The sequence below is a fragment of the Ambystoma mexicanum genome, chromosome 3q (assembly GCF_040938575.1).
Source record: "Ambystoma mexicanum isolate Mex_15411 chromosome 3q, UKY_AmexF1_1, whole genome shotgun sequence".
Classification (NCBI taxonomy): Eukaryota; Metazoa; Chordata; class Amphibia; order Caudata; family Ambystomatidae; genus Ambystoma; species Ambystoma mexicanum.
In genome coordinates, this window is record NC_090926.1 from 794,747,912 (window position 1) to 794,760,698 (window position 12,787).

The 12,787-nt window shown below is 47.8% G+C and overlaps 1 protein-coding gene across 6 annotated transcripts in view; it reads right to left on the bottom strand.

The window, feature by feature from the left end:
• The window catches only part of RAB37 (RAB37, member RAS oncogene family), a 545,872-nt gene that overhangs the window by 140,980 nt on the left and 392,105 nt on the right, over positions 1 to 12,787 (bottom strand). The window lies entirely within an intron of this gene.

The window sequence follows — 12,787 nt, forward strand, 5'->3', positions numbered from 1 at the left end:
CAGTGCTTCCCTTTCTATCACAGAGTAATTTTTCTCTGCACCTCTTAAGAGTCTAGAAGCAAAAGCGATGACACGCTCTTCTTTCCCTGAATCAATCTGAAATAGTGAAGCTCCCAAACCTAACAAACTTGCATCAACAGATAAGACAGACTTTCTGCCACACACAAAACCTCCCAAGGATGGCGCATTCCCAATGCCCTCCTTGGTTTTCATAAAAGCCACTTGCCACTCCTCCGACCACTTGCAAATGACTCCTTTTTTCAGCAAATTCCTCAATGGACTAGATATGGTGGCAAAATTGTTAAAACATGTATGGTAGAACTCAGCCATACCCATGAAAGATCTTAATTGCTCTTTGTCCAATGGTGCAGGAGCTTTACAAATGCACTCTACCAAACTAAATTTTGGAGAAACTCCTTACCCCGAAATGTTGTGCCCTAAATACTCCACCTCCTTCACACCAATCCTACATTTGCTCCTCTGCACCGTGAGCCCAGCCTTCCTCAATCTTTCCAGCACACACCTTAACACCACATCAAGTTCTCTTTCGCCATCAGCATGCACCAGTATGCCACCTTGGAACACTGCAACATTCCCCAAACCTTTCAACAATTCCTCCATCACCCTTTGGAACACAGAGGCAGCCGAAGGCAAGCCAAATCTCATACTTAAGTACTTAAATGTTCCCTTAGAGTGACAAAAGCTGTAACATGCTGGCTCCTCTTGGACAATGGCACCTGATAAGCTGCAGAGAGATCAATGACGTAGAACCAACAGGATTCAACAAGCGTGGCTAGTGTCTCTGGGATAATTCGGCAAGGGATGTCTCTCCACCAATATGTTTCTGTTCCCTGAGGTCCACACATAATCTCAAATTTCCATTGCTCTTGGCTACCAGAACCACAGGAGATAGCCACTCAGTCCCTTCAATACGTTCAATAACTCCTTTCTGGATAAGGTTAACCAACTCCTCATGAAGTTGCTGTTTAATTTTCAATGGAACCGGCCTCACTCTGTGCACCACTGGTTGAGCTTTAGGTTTCAATTTAATATCGTGTTCAAAATCCCTCAGCCTTCCTAGATTCTCTGTGAACACCTCCAGGAATTCCTTCGACCACTCGTCATCCACCTCCGCTATGGTGACAGGAGTCAATGCACTTTCCTGGATTCTCACCCCCAGTTTCCTTTGCTCTTCCCACCCTAAGAGCGAGGCACTTTTTTTGCAACCAAAATATCAGCAGTACATTCTCTTCCTTTGTAACATACATGGCTCTGGAATTCCCTGATCAATTCAATGGCCGACGCCCCATATCTACAGGGCTGAACCTTGGCTGGAGCTAGAACCTGCACTTCTTTATAGAACGCGTGCTTTAGAGTATCCTCCGATACCATGGTCCATGGAAACGCAGAGTCAACTTTCATCTTTAGACTGCACCCATTTATTATAAATTCATCTACCGGACCACTTGTTTCACCTGACAAAGCAGAAATCTCGAAAACATGTTGTGGCAATCCTTCTTGACTGGGCAGGGCCAAATTGGTTACCCTTGTGGATGGTTGATTTGATGGCTCGCCATTGTGTTCTCTGTGATCTAGCATGTTTAAGGAGGACTCCTTGCACATGTTCGCAAAATGGCCCCTACGTCTGCACTTGAAGCATTCCGCAAATCTGTCAGTGCAGGTTGCACTATTTGCAGAGTGTCTCATGCTCCCGCACTTGGCGTACTTCTGATTCCACCATTCCCTTCTTGGACCTGGGCCTGGTGACTTTTTCTTCAGGCCAACTGCGCAAACACTTTGCACCACTTGTATATCCACTTTCATTTCTCTCATGTATTGTGACGTCTGTTCAATACTGCGTGTGAGCTCCACAGCCTGTTCTAACGATATATCCTTGGCCAGCAATTTTTCTTGCACGCTTATACTGTTGGTGCATCTCACCAACTGGTCCCTAATTAATGAGTCAGTGAGATCTCCAAACTCGCATGTGTGGCTTAATGTTCTCAAGGACACCGCCACATAAGATTCTACAGACTCTGCACTGTCTTGAGTACGCTGAAAAAAACTTGTCTCTCAAACATGACATTTTTTGGGGTTCGAAGTGCTCCTCAATATGCTTGACAGCCAGATTATATTCGTCAATGTTACCTGCACCTTCCTCGTGACGAGCTACCAGTCCATCAAACACACAGCATCTGTCGGGACCTAGATTGTGCCGTAGTAGCGCTTTCCTCCAGGCTACGCTAAACCTATCGCCTCCTATGGCTACTAAATAATTCTCGAACATGCACCTCCACCTCTCGCATCTGACAGAAGGATTGCCAGGCTCTGCCAAGAAAGGTGAGGGCGGTGGAATCGCAGCAGCCATTTCTCTAAACTCAGGATTGGCACCGGATGTTTGTGCAGGAATCGCCACTCTAGTGAACTCTCAAAAAGCATATATTGTCAGCTTTAATTAGGCTCAATAGTCAAGTATTGTATCAAACAGGACTAACTCCACCAAAGAGTTTGTGGCCTCAAGGCAAGGAGCGCAGAAAAGTGCTTGAATGACTGGGTTTGTGCAACAATTGTAATCCTTAACTTGCATGCATCCAATAATAGACCCCAGCACAGCAGTCGTATTTTTTTGTCATGATGTGGAACTCTTCCGTTACGGTGAGTCTTTGTTGTCTATGCGGCATCACAAACTAAACTCAGAATCTCCCCATTGTCTCTCATAAATCAGCTTCCAGCGGATCTGGTTTATGGAGATGTGCTGCGTTGCCTGGCAGCATGGGCGTAATTTTAGGGGGGGACGGGGGTGTTTTTCCCCCCCAACTTTCATGGCACACTATTTTGCCCCAATTCATTTGAATGGGGCACCTTTTCTTCAGCGGTCATGTCCCCCCCAACATTTTCAGCAAAGTTTCTCCACTGCCTGCCAGCCACGTCACAATCGGGGATGATGAAACAGCAAGTTCTTTGGACGCTCTGTGTTGCCTGGTAACACACGCACCAATAGAGATCAGCAATTGCGTGCAAGCGCAGATGCCGCCTCTCGCTTCCAGGCTCTCGTGGCTTGGCCCAGCTTGCGAGAGCGCTCAAGTGTGAGCGGTCCTCCCTCAGTGGGGCTGGCTCTATTGCAGGGGAGAGGAGACTCTCAGAGAAGGCGGACCCAGGCAGGGCAGAGCAGTGACTGGGTGGAGGGTGCTGGGGTCGAGGAGGAGGAGCGGTCTCTGGAGTCGGATGCAAGGAGTGAGAGTGCTCAGAGGAGGCGGTAAGAATGGGAAAGGGGAAAGGGAAGGTTGGAAAGAAAGGAGGGGTGGAGGAGGAGGAGGCAAAGAGGGGGAAGGCATCTTCTGTGAAATTTACACCTTTGGAGGGGGGCAAGGGGGGAAATGAGGGGCGGCATTGCAGCAGATCCCCTCAGAGGGATGATGAAGGGGGCTGGTCCGGGACATCCCAGGGTCGAGGGCTCCAGAAAAATGCGTTTTGGAGGGGCTGGAAGCCTCAGTGAGCAGTATGTCTGAAGAGAAGATGCAGTCTGATAGTGTGTGGAAGGTAGTGTTGAAACCTGAAAATCGTGACAAGACGTTTCTGGGGGTGAATCCGACGGAGATTGCTAGATGGCTTTAGGCAGCAGTGGGAGATGTTTCCCGGGTACAAGTGGTGGCTGGGGGTCGGTTGTTGGTGGAGGGGACGGATGCTGATAGCAAAGCAAAGATTTTGGAGGTGCATTGTCTGGGTAGACATGCGGTAAGAGTGTTTGATCAAAGTGGAGTGTTTTGTAAGGGGGTGCTGTATGGAGTGCCAGTGGTTATGAGTATGTCTGAGGTGGAGGAGCAACTAGCGGGAGTGGGGGTGGTGGAGGCGTGGAGGTTGGGGAGGAGGGATGCACAACTACAACTGTGTCTACAACTGTGGCAGTGAGATTTGAGAGAACAGAGTGTCCGGAGGTGGTGGAGATGGCTTATCAGAGATATCGTGTGAAAGCATATGTGGCAATGCCATTAAGGTGTTATAAATGTCAACAATTTGGACATATGGCGAGAGCATGCAAGAATGAGAGACATTGTGGGAGGTGTGGTGGAGAGCATGATATAAAGGAATGTAAGGTGGGGACTCCGGAGAAATGTGTGAATTGTGGGGGGGAGCATTCTTCCGCGTTTAGGGGATGTGAGAGTTACAGGGTAGCGAGAGAAGTGGTACAGGTGAGGGCGGCGGAAGGTCTGTCCTATGCGCAGGCTGTTGCGAAGGTGAAACCAGTACGGGTAGTGAGTGAGGGGAGTGAGAAAAAGTTGGTGGTGGATGAGGTTGTGGGAAGAAAGAAAGTGCTGGGTGAAGTGAAAGGTGTGGAAATGGTGGTTGTTCCGAAAACTGAATTTTTGTGTTTTATAGTGAATGTGCTGGATCTGGTTCAGAGGAATAAGTCTATCAGTTCATCAGATCTTACAAAAGGAGTAGTGGAAGCTGGGAGGAGGTTTTTGAATGTTGTAGATGTATCAGAAGAAGATGTGTTTAAGAAGGTTGCTAAAGTGCGGAAGCTGAGTGGGGTGCCGGCATGAGGATTTTGCAGTGGAATGCGAGGAGTTTGTTGAGGAATGGACAGGAGTTGAAAGCCGTGTTGTGTGAGGAGTTGAATGTTGACGTGGTTTGTATTCAGGAGACGTGGTTGAGGGGTGATTTGAGATTTGTGATACCAGGTTTTGAGTTGTTTCGTAAGGATAGGTTGGAGGGGAGAGGGGGGGTGTGGCTTTAGCAGTTCGAAAGGGGTTGATTGCAAGGGAGATTGTGGTGGATGGAGCAGTAGAGGCGATTGGGGCAGGGATTCGGGTAGGAGGATCGGAAGTATTGGTGCTGAATTATTATAATCCGTGTGAGGTGGTGGAAGTGGGTGTGTTGACTGGAGTGATAAGAGGACATGTGGGACCGTGTGTTTTGTGTGGTGATTTTAACAGTGCCAACACGTTGTGGGGTAGTGATAGGACAGATATGAATGGAGAATTATTGGAAGACATGGCGGATGAATTGAGTCTGGTATTGCTGAATGATGGGACGGGTACGAGGTTGGATGTGAGGACTGGGAAGCTGTCGTGCTTGGATTTGACCTGGGTGACTGCTGCAATTGCAGGTGAATGTGATTGGAAGGTGCGTGAGGATGGAGACATGGGGAGTGATCATTCTGCTATTTTGGTAACTGTGAGGGGTGAGGTAGAGATCAGGTCACGTATGACTGGGAGTCGGTTGAATTTTAGGAAGGCTGATTGGGAGGTGTACAAAGGAGTGTGTCGGGATTTGATTGTTCCAAGGGGAAGAGAGGGGGGGTTGGATGAATGGAATGAGCATCTGGTGCAGGGAATGAAAGCAGCGTCTGTGGCAGCAATTCCGGAGGTTGAGAAGGGGAAGGGTGGGAAGATCGAGGTTCCTTGGTGGTCGGTGGAATGTTCAAGAGCAGTGGCGGCACGAAAGAAGGCTAGAGCAAGAGCGGTGAGAACGAGAATGTTTTTGGATTTGGTGGCGTATAAGAAGGCTAAGGCGGTGGTGCAGAGGGTGATTAGGGAAAGAAAGAGAGGATATTGGAGGGGCTATTGTGGGTCCCTGGGGAGTGATTCTGGTGTGAGTGAGGTTTGGAAACAGTTCAAGCGGATGTCCGGATTAATGAGGTCGCAGGGTGGTATGTCTGTGTTGTTGAAAGGAGAAGAGGTGATTAGTGAGGATGGGGATAAGGCGAATTTATTGGGGGAATATTTTGCGGGGGTTCACAGTTCAAGGAACTTCCCAGAAGAGGTGAGGATACGAATGGGTGTGGTAGAGTAGGAAACGCGGGAGGTGGTGGCGAATGTTGGGCCTTGGGAGGAGCAATATGAGGTTTCATTTTCGATGGTAGAGTTGAATGGAGCGATTCGGAAGGGGAAGTGGTCTAGCCCTGGGGTGGATGGAATTATGTATGTATTTTTGGAGAAGTTGCCTGAGGAATGTAAGTTGGAGGTATTAGCGTTGTTCAATGAGATCTGGGAGAATGGAGTTTTGCCGAAGATGTGGAAAAGAGCGATTGTAGTGGCGATTTTGAAGGGTGGCAAGGTTCCTACAGAGTGTAAGTCATATAGACCGATTGCGTTGACTGTTGTGTTGTGTAAGGTTATGGAACGGATGGTGGTTGAGCGATTGGGGTTTTATTTGGAGTCAAATGGATGTTTGAGTGACTTTCAGAGTGGGTTCAGGAGGAATCGGTCGGTGGCTGATCCATTAGTGAGATTAGTGACTGGGGTGGAGGAGGCATTATGTGATGGAGAGTAGGTGGGAGCGTTCTTTCTGGATTTGGAGAAGGCGTATGATATGGTGTGGAAGGGAGGGTTGTTAGTGAGACTGTTGGAGATGGGTGTGAAGGGAAGAATGTTTCGGTGGATCAAGGCATTCTTGGCAGATAGGACATTTCAGGTGAGAGTGAGGGGGGTGCTGTCTGAAGTTTGGAAGATGGAGAATGGGACACCGCAGGGGAGTGTGATTAGTGCGATGCTGTTTAATGCGATGGTGGATGGATTGATTCGAGCTTTGGCGGGAATTGGGTGTCAGGTGGATTTCTTCGCGGATGATGGTGTGGTCTGGGTAAGAGGGCGGTGCTTGTTGTTGGTACAGAGACGGTTGCAAGCTGCGATTGTACGCATGGAGGAGTGGTGTGGGAAATGGGGTTTCTCGGTGTCTGTGGATAAGAGTGTGAGTATGGTGTTCTCAAGGAAAAGAGTGCAGCAGGAGTTGAATTTGGTTTTGAAAGGTGTGAGGGTGAAGAGCGTGGAAGAGTTTCGGTACTTAGGGGTGATTCTGGATAGAAAGTTGAATTGGAATATGCAAGTGGATGGTGTGGTGGATAAGTGTAAACGCAGGATGAATTTGTTGAGGGCGGTGACTGGGAAAGAATGGGGTGCGCAACAGAAGTGTTTACGAATGTTGTATAAGGGGTTGATTTTGAGTGTGATGGATTTTGGGTGTCAGTGGGTTATACGTCGAGTCAGAAGTTGCGGTTAGATAGAGTACAGGCGAGGGCATTGAGAGTGTGTTCGGGTGTGATGAGGTCCTCCCCAGTGAATGCGGTTCAGGTGCTTGTGGGAGAGATGCCATTGGGGTTGAGGAGGGATGCGTTAAATATGAGATGGTGGGTGAAGTGTAGTGCGAAGAGTGTGGCTCATCCGGTGCGTGAATGTTTGAAGTATAATTGGAGGTTTGACTATTACAGGGATCGGTGGAGGAGGAAGGGGGGCACTTTTGGGTTTCACATGTGGGAGAAGGGAGTGCAGTGCGGTGTGGGTGATTTGATGATTGTGGTAGATACGGATTTGGAGAGAAGGCCGAGGTGGATGATGAGATCTCCAAAGGTGTGTTTGGAGTTGGCGAATGTGGTATCAAAGAAGAGAGGTATGCGGGGTGAGATCAAAGCTTTGGGTCAGGAGTATGTGGCAGGAAAGGAAGGATACAAGGTGTTTACGGATGGTTCAAAGGATCCTATATCTGGGAGAGTGGGAATGGCGTATTATCTAGAAACCTTTGGGGAGTATAAAATAGGACGACTGACGAATGATGTGTCTATTTGTACGGCTGAGTTGGTGGCGATTGCATTGGTGATTGACAGGGTGTATGAGTTGGGGTATGAGAAAGTGGTGGTGTTCTCAGATTCATTGAGTGGGTTACAGGCGATTGTGGCATGGGATGGTGATAGGAAGGATGTGATTTTGGACATTAGGATGAAGATTGATCGGTGTGTGCGCGAGGGTATGGATCTGGAGTGGGCGTGGGTTCCCAGTCACAGTGGCATTTTGGGAAATGAGTTGGTGGATCTGGCGGCGGGTGAGGGTATGAGGAGGGGAGCGATTGATGTGAGGTTGCCTTTGAGTGTGGATGAGGTGAAGGCTGTGATGATGAGACGGGTCCTGGATGAGTGGCAGGGGAGGTGGGTGAATGGGGTGAAGGGCAGGTGGATGTTCGGTGTTCGTGGGAAAGTGTCGGTGAAGGTGGATGCAGGGAGTTCAGAATGGAGGAGGGGGGAGGAGGTGATGCTGAATCGGTTGAGGATAGGTCATGTGGGGCTGAATGACTGTCTATTTCGAATAGGGAAGCGTGAATCAAGGGACTGTACGGTGTGTGGGGTGCCTGAAACGGTGGGACATTTTTTGATTAGGTGTGAAAGACATGTTACGGAGAGAGAATTGATGAGGGTTCGGTTGACTGCGTTGGATGTGGCTGAGCTGAGTGAGAGGATTATACTGGGAGGTGATGGGGAGAGAGGCAGGAGAAGGAATAGTGTGATGTTGGATTTTGTGAGGCAGACGGGGAGGTGGGAGGAGTTGTGAGCTTAAATGGAGCCAAATAATAATTAGTGGGTACGGTGCACATCATCCTATAGGATGGGGAAGCGCCTGCGTGGGTCCGCCCACGCTTTCGATAATGAAGAAGAAGAAGAAGAAGAAGAAGAAGTGTGAGCGGAATTGGGGCCTTCCGCTCCTCCCACCTCCACCACACAGCCCCTTGCTGACCTGTGCGGCGGAGAGCCGCAGCGCCTGTTGCCGACTCTCCTCCTCTCTCGGTTTACGCCTGCCGACGTCGGACCAGCTGCTCCGGGCTCCCAGCAGCGGGCGCAGTTGCAGAGATCTCCTTCCTCTTTAGGATGCCTCGTCACCAGTGTAGAGATCCCGGCCAACACGGATGACTTCAATGAAAGGTATTTTAATCAAGTAAACAGGAGCAGGCAACAGGCACTGCACCCAGCATAACACCAACAGTAAAAGTGGTTCCAGAACTAAATTTGTTCTGGAACCCTGACAAAAGAAAACATGGACGTCACCACAAGAATCAAACTTAACATAGAAGTAATCTTTGCAACCACGAGCTTTTTGTATTAAGCTCAAGATCCTAGAATGGGAGCAAACTTCAGTTTTAATTTCTTCATACAGGCCAGCCATAGTTGAAAAGATCAGATTAATCGACGCCAATTCGTGAGAGTCATTTGTTGTTGTTTGGCCTAAAGAAGGACAATAGGAACTGCATCTTGCTGCAGGAACAGCAGTTGAGGCATCAGAGGTGCTAGAGTCACTCTCTTGTTCGTTCTGCTGAGTCAGAGTAAAGGAAGGAGAAATGTTTCCGTATTTTTTGTTCCCTGGGTTTTGCCTCTCCAGCGGTGTGCTTCGCTCGGTATCCGACCCAGGAGCAGGGATGTTCGTGCAATGATTCGTTACAGGGTTTGGAAAGGCTTGAGGCCAAACATTTTTTTTTTGCCTTTCCTCTAAGTTTTGCCTGCCTAATTTCAGATTTCAAACGTGCGAACACTCCAAGTTTGCCAAAAGCAGAGGGGAACGGCAAATGAAAAAAAAAATTAAAACATTTAAAAAAAAAGATTGTTTGGAAGCGAGTAAATGATTTTGACTTGCACGCTTCTGCAGCCCCCAGTTTGCAGCTCGTTCCACCAGGGTCCTGATGGAGGTGATGAAGGTTTCACTGGCTCAGGTTGGGAAACAACAATCACACTTCCACGTGAAAGGTGTGTCCTGGCGATATCCTGGAACTGCCAAAGACTGTACAAGATGGCACACCTCTGCTCACAGCTCCGCGAACGCTCTCCATTGTACAGAAATTTTAGTAGAAATGACTCCACCTTCCAGCAATGAAGGAATAAGCAGAAAGACTGTACAAGAAAGGGGCTGAGAGCTTCTGGCATCACCTGGCTCCCTAACCCAACCGACTCTCCTGCCCAGTGGGTGCCCTGGCAGCTGCATCGGGCACACAGCCTGGATCACACATTTATGCTTGGTTGCGGCCCAGGTTTCAGACGTCTTCATGGTCCCAGGCAGGGCAGTTTCTAGCCAACTTGGTGCCCTGGTCTTAACACCAAAATGCACCCCACTCCCAGACTGGCACATGTCACTCCCAAACTACACCTATGTGTCATGCGACAAAACCCCTCCTCAATAGGAATAAATAATTGCTATATAAATGAAGCTTGTTTCATTACATTGTAATGCAAGTACTTTACAGAAGAATTCTAATGTCAAAACACAGCTGTTGTCCAAGTGAATTGATTTTCTGTCACCTGCTCTTAGTGAAGGCCTTGCCTGAATGCAGTTTCAAACAGTCCATACTGGCACACTGCGGTGTGACCAGCCTACCCGGGTCTGAGGGCCCACTGACCACTGGCCCTCTGTTGCATGAGTTCTGTTCGTACCACCTCACTTGTATTTCACAAGGGGCAATACTAGACTAACCATATGAATTATTTTCTGATGGAAGGTTAGAATTCCAAGGAGTACAGTCTAGTACACTCTTAGTCTACTCTTTCAAAATATCTCTATGATAGTGGTATAGGGGACAAATAGCACCAGTGAGGGTTCCTGTATGCTTTGCATTGACTCACAGAGCCTTTCAGGACTATGTCAGTGATCAGAGATCCCTGTATGGGATACAAAAAAGTCTGTGATAAAAGGATTGTATGTGTGAATCTCTAACTTCATAACAGATGCATGGCTTGGTACTCACATCACCGTTCACAACACTCACCCCAACATTAAAATGTTTGTAACCATAAACCATACATACTTTTGGATGCAAGTATAAAGTGACTGCAACATCAGACACTGCAATGCGGTACAAGAGCTCTTTTGCTTCTTGTTTCTGAAGAATTTTAGATGAGGAAGGGCTGGGTCTCAGTGTGGGCATGCCCAACCCCCAATACAGAAACATATTTTGGGAATTATACCTATAGACAGGACAGGCTACTGTAGAAGAGAGACCCAATAAACAATGCCCTGAAAGGCTACACAGAAATGATTGTACCTCTCACAAACTTTAGTCTGACCAGTAATAAACTGATGAAGTGTTTGAAAGAAAACCGTCTTCTAATGCATGATAAAGGGTCCACAGTTCCTCAGCCACTACCTCATCACTATTACGCAAGCCTCAGGGGTTATTTCTGCAAAAACTAGCAGGCCAAAGCTTTATCTAACAGAGCTGACATTAGCATCTCTTATTAGTGTTGGCCTGCATCTAGTGAAAATCATGGTGTGGCAGTGTAGAAAGGTAGAAAGGCTGGTTGGCCCAGTGGATGTGCAATTTGAGGCAACTTCTTGGACTGCTTCATGTGTTTAAGTGTGGGCACAGTATGGCATGCTCATCAGAGCCACATACATAAAACATTCCAGTATGCTATTGTATGGACTTTGGACACATCAGATAAAAACACATAGATGCCATTAACCAACAGGGTGGTGGCTTGTGCAGCGCACAAAACATTGCTGCATACATATCACTACATTGATTTGCAATGGACTACTGTCTGCATGGTGACACACAATGAGCTATACTTTCCTAATCAAAGTGCCAAGTGACATTGTGTTGCCATCTGGTGCGCGTGCTAGGCAGGGGCTGGCTAGTTTAGAAAATTAAAAGACCTTTGATGCCGAGTGCATGCATTTAGTCCATGTCCCAAAACAGCCACTAGAATACTTAAGCAAGAAAATGACAATTAACCTTCCCAAGGATAAGACAAAGTTTTGGTGTTTCAAATAAAGAGACATGAAAATAAAGAAAATAGTTTTAAACTTTTTCTGTGTGGTATTTTTTGATGAATGCATAGGTTTGGTTAGCTAACTGATACTTCTGCTGGCCTGGTGAATAAAAATTACCCATGTTCACATCTTAACACGGACATGTTATGCACATACTGTGTAAAAACAATGGCTTGTTAAATGAGCCATCACTTATAAATTGGCCCACTTGAAAGGCTGTCAACATAATGAATGAATGGCAAAGGATGTGTGACTCCAGAGCACCTTACACGCTGTGTTTGGAATATAAATTACTCTTTCTGCATATTCCAACGCAGCATCGCAGTCATCCACAAGTCGGCAGAGAGCCAGCCGCACATTGCAGAGGAGCACCCACCGGCACAGCAGGCTGCTTAATCCTTTGTCCAGCAAGATCAGTCAGCTTTCTGGGTGGGCCCCTTACTGCAACCCCCCTCCTGAGCTTTTTAGCTCTGCACCCCTGGCCGTTGCCCGCTCTGCCCGGGCCAAGAAACAGGGCTGGTCCCCGGGAGGAGCGCTTCAGGCTGCGGCACCCAGGGGGCCCTTCAGCTGGCCCTCTCAGGCTCCCTTCTTTTAGAATAGCTCGCATTCAAAGACTAGTCCATTCCTTGAACAGGGGAGTCAAGTCCACTGTTATTCTGCCCCTCCCTTCCATGTAGCCCCTAGGAGGGGCTGGATGGAGCAGTCCAATTCATGAATGGAAAGAAAAAGTTGTAATGTACATAATAAAATACAGGCACATACTAAATTAAATACTTACTATTCCACCCTGGTGTCTATGTCTGTATTTCGTAAGTGGGTGAGCAATAGAACCCTAACTAGCCATGCCCTAATTGGGAGGGCAAGACAGGGCAATGAGACTACTCCGCCTTTGGTCACCTCGGAAGTCCCTGTTGGGGCTAGAGGTAAGACTACAGCCTTTAGACCTCCCAAGGTTAGGGCCAGGATAGACAGTAAGGGTACCTTGACTGTAGTGAACTCGTATTCTGCCAAGAATGTTTAGAGTACGGAACCTGGACTAAGGAGGAAGGACCCCCCCCCCCTCAAGGTTAAGGTAAAGTGTACAGGGACCGACCCTAGACTGGAGCCCGAATTGTCTTTTCTGGTATGGAGTATTACAATAAAAAGTGAAAACTTAATTATGCTGTCACATGACTTATTGAGAACATTGTCACACCCAACACCATCTCATAGTGGGGGACAAAGAGTCTGGCACCCGATCTACTAGCCATCACCAGAGAGCT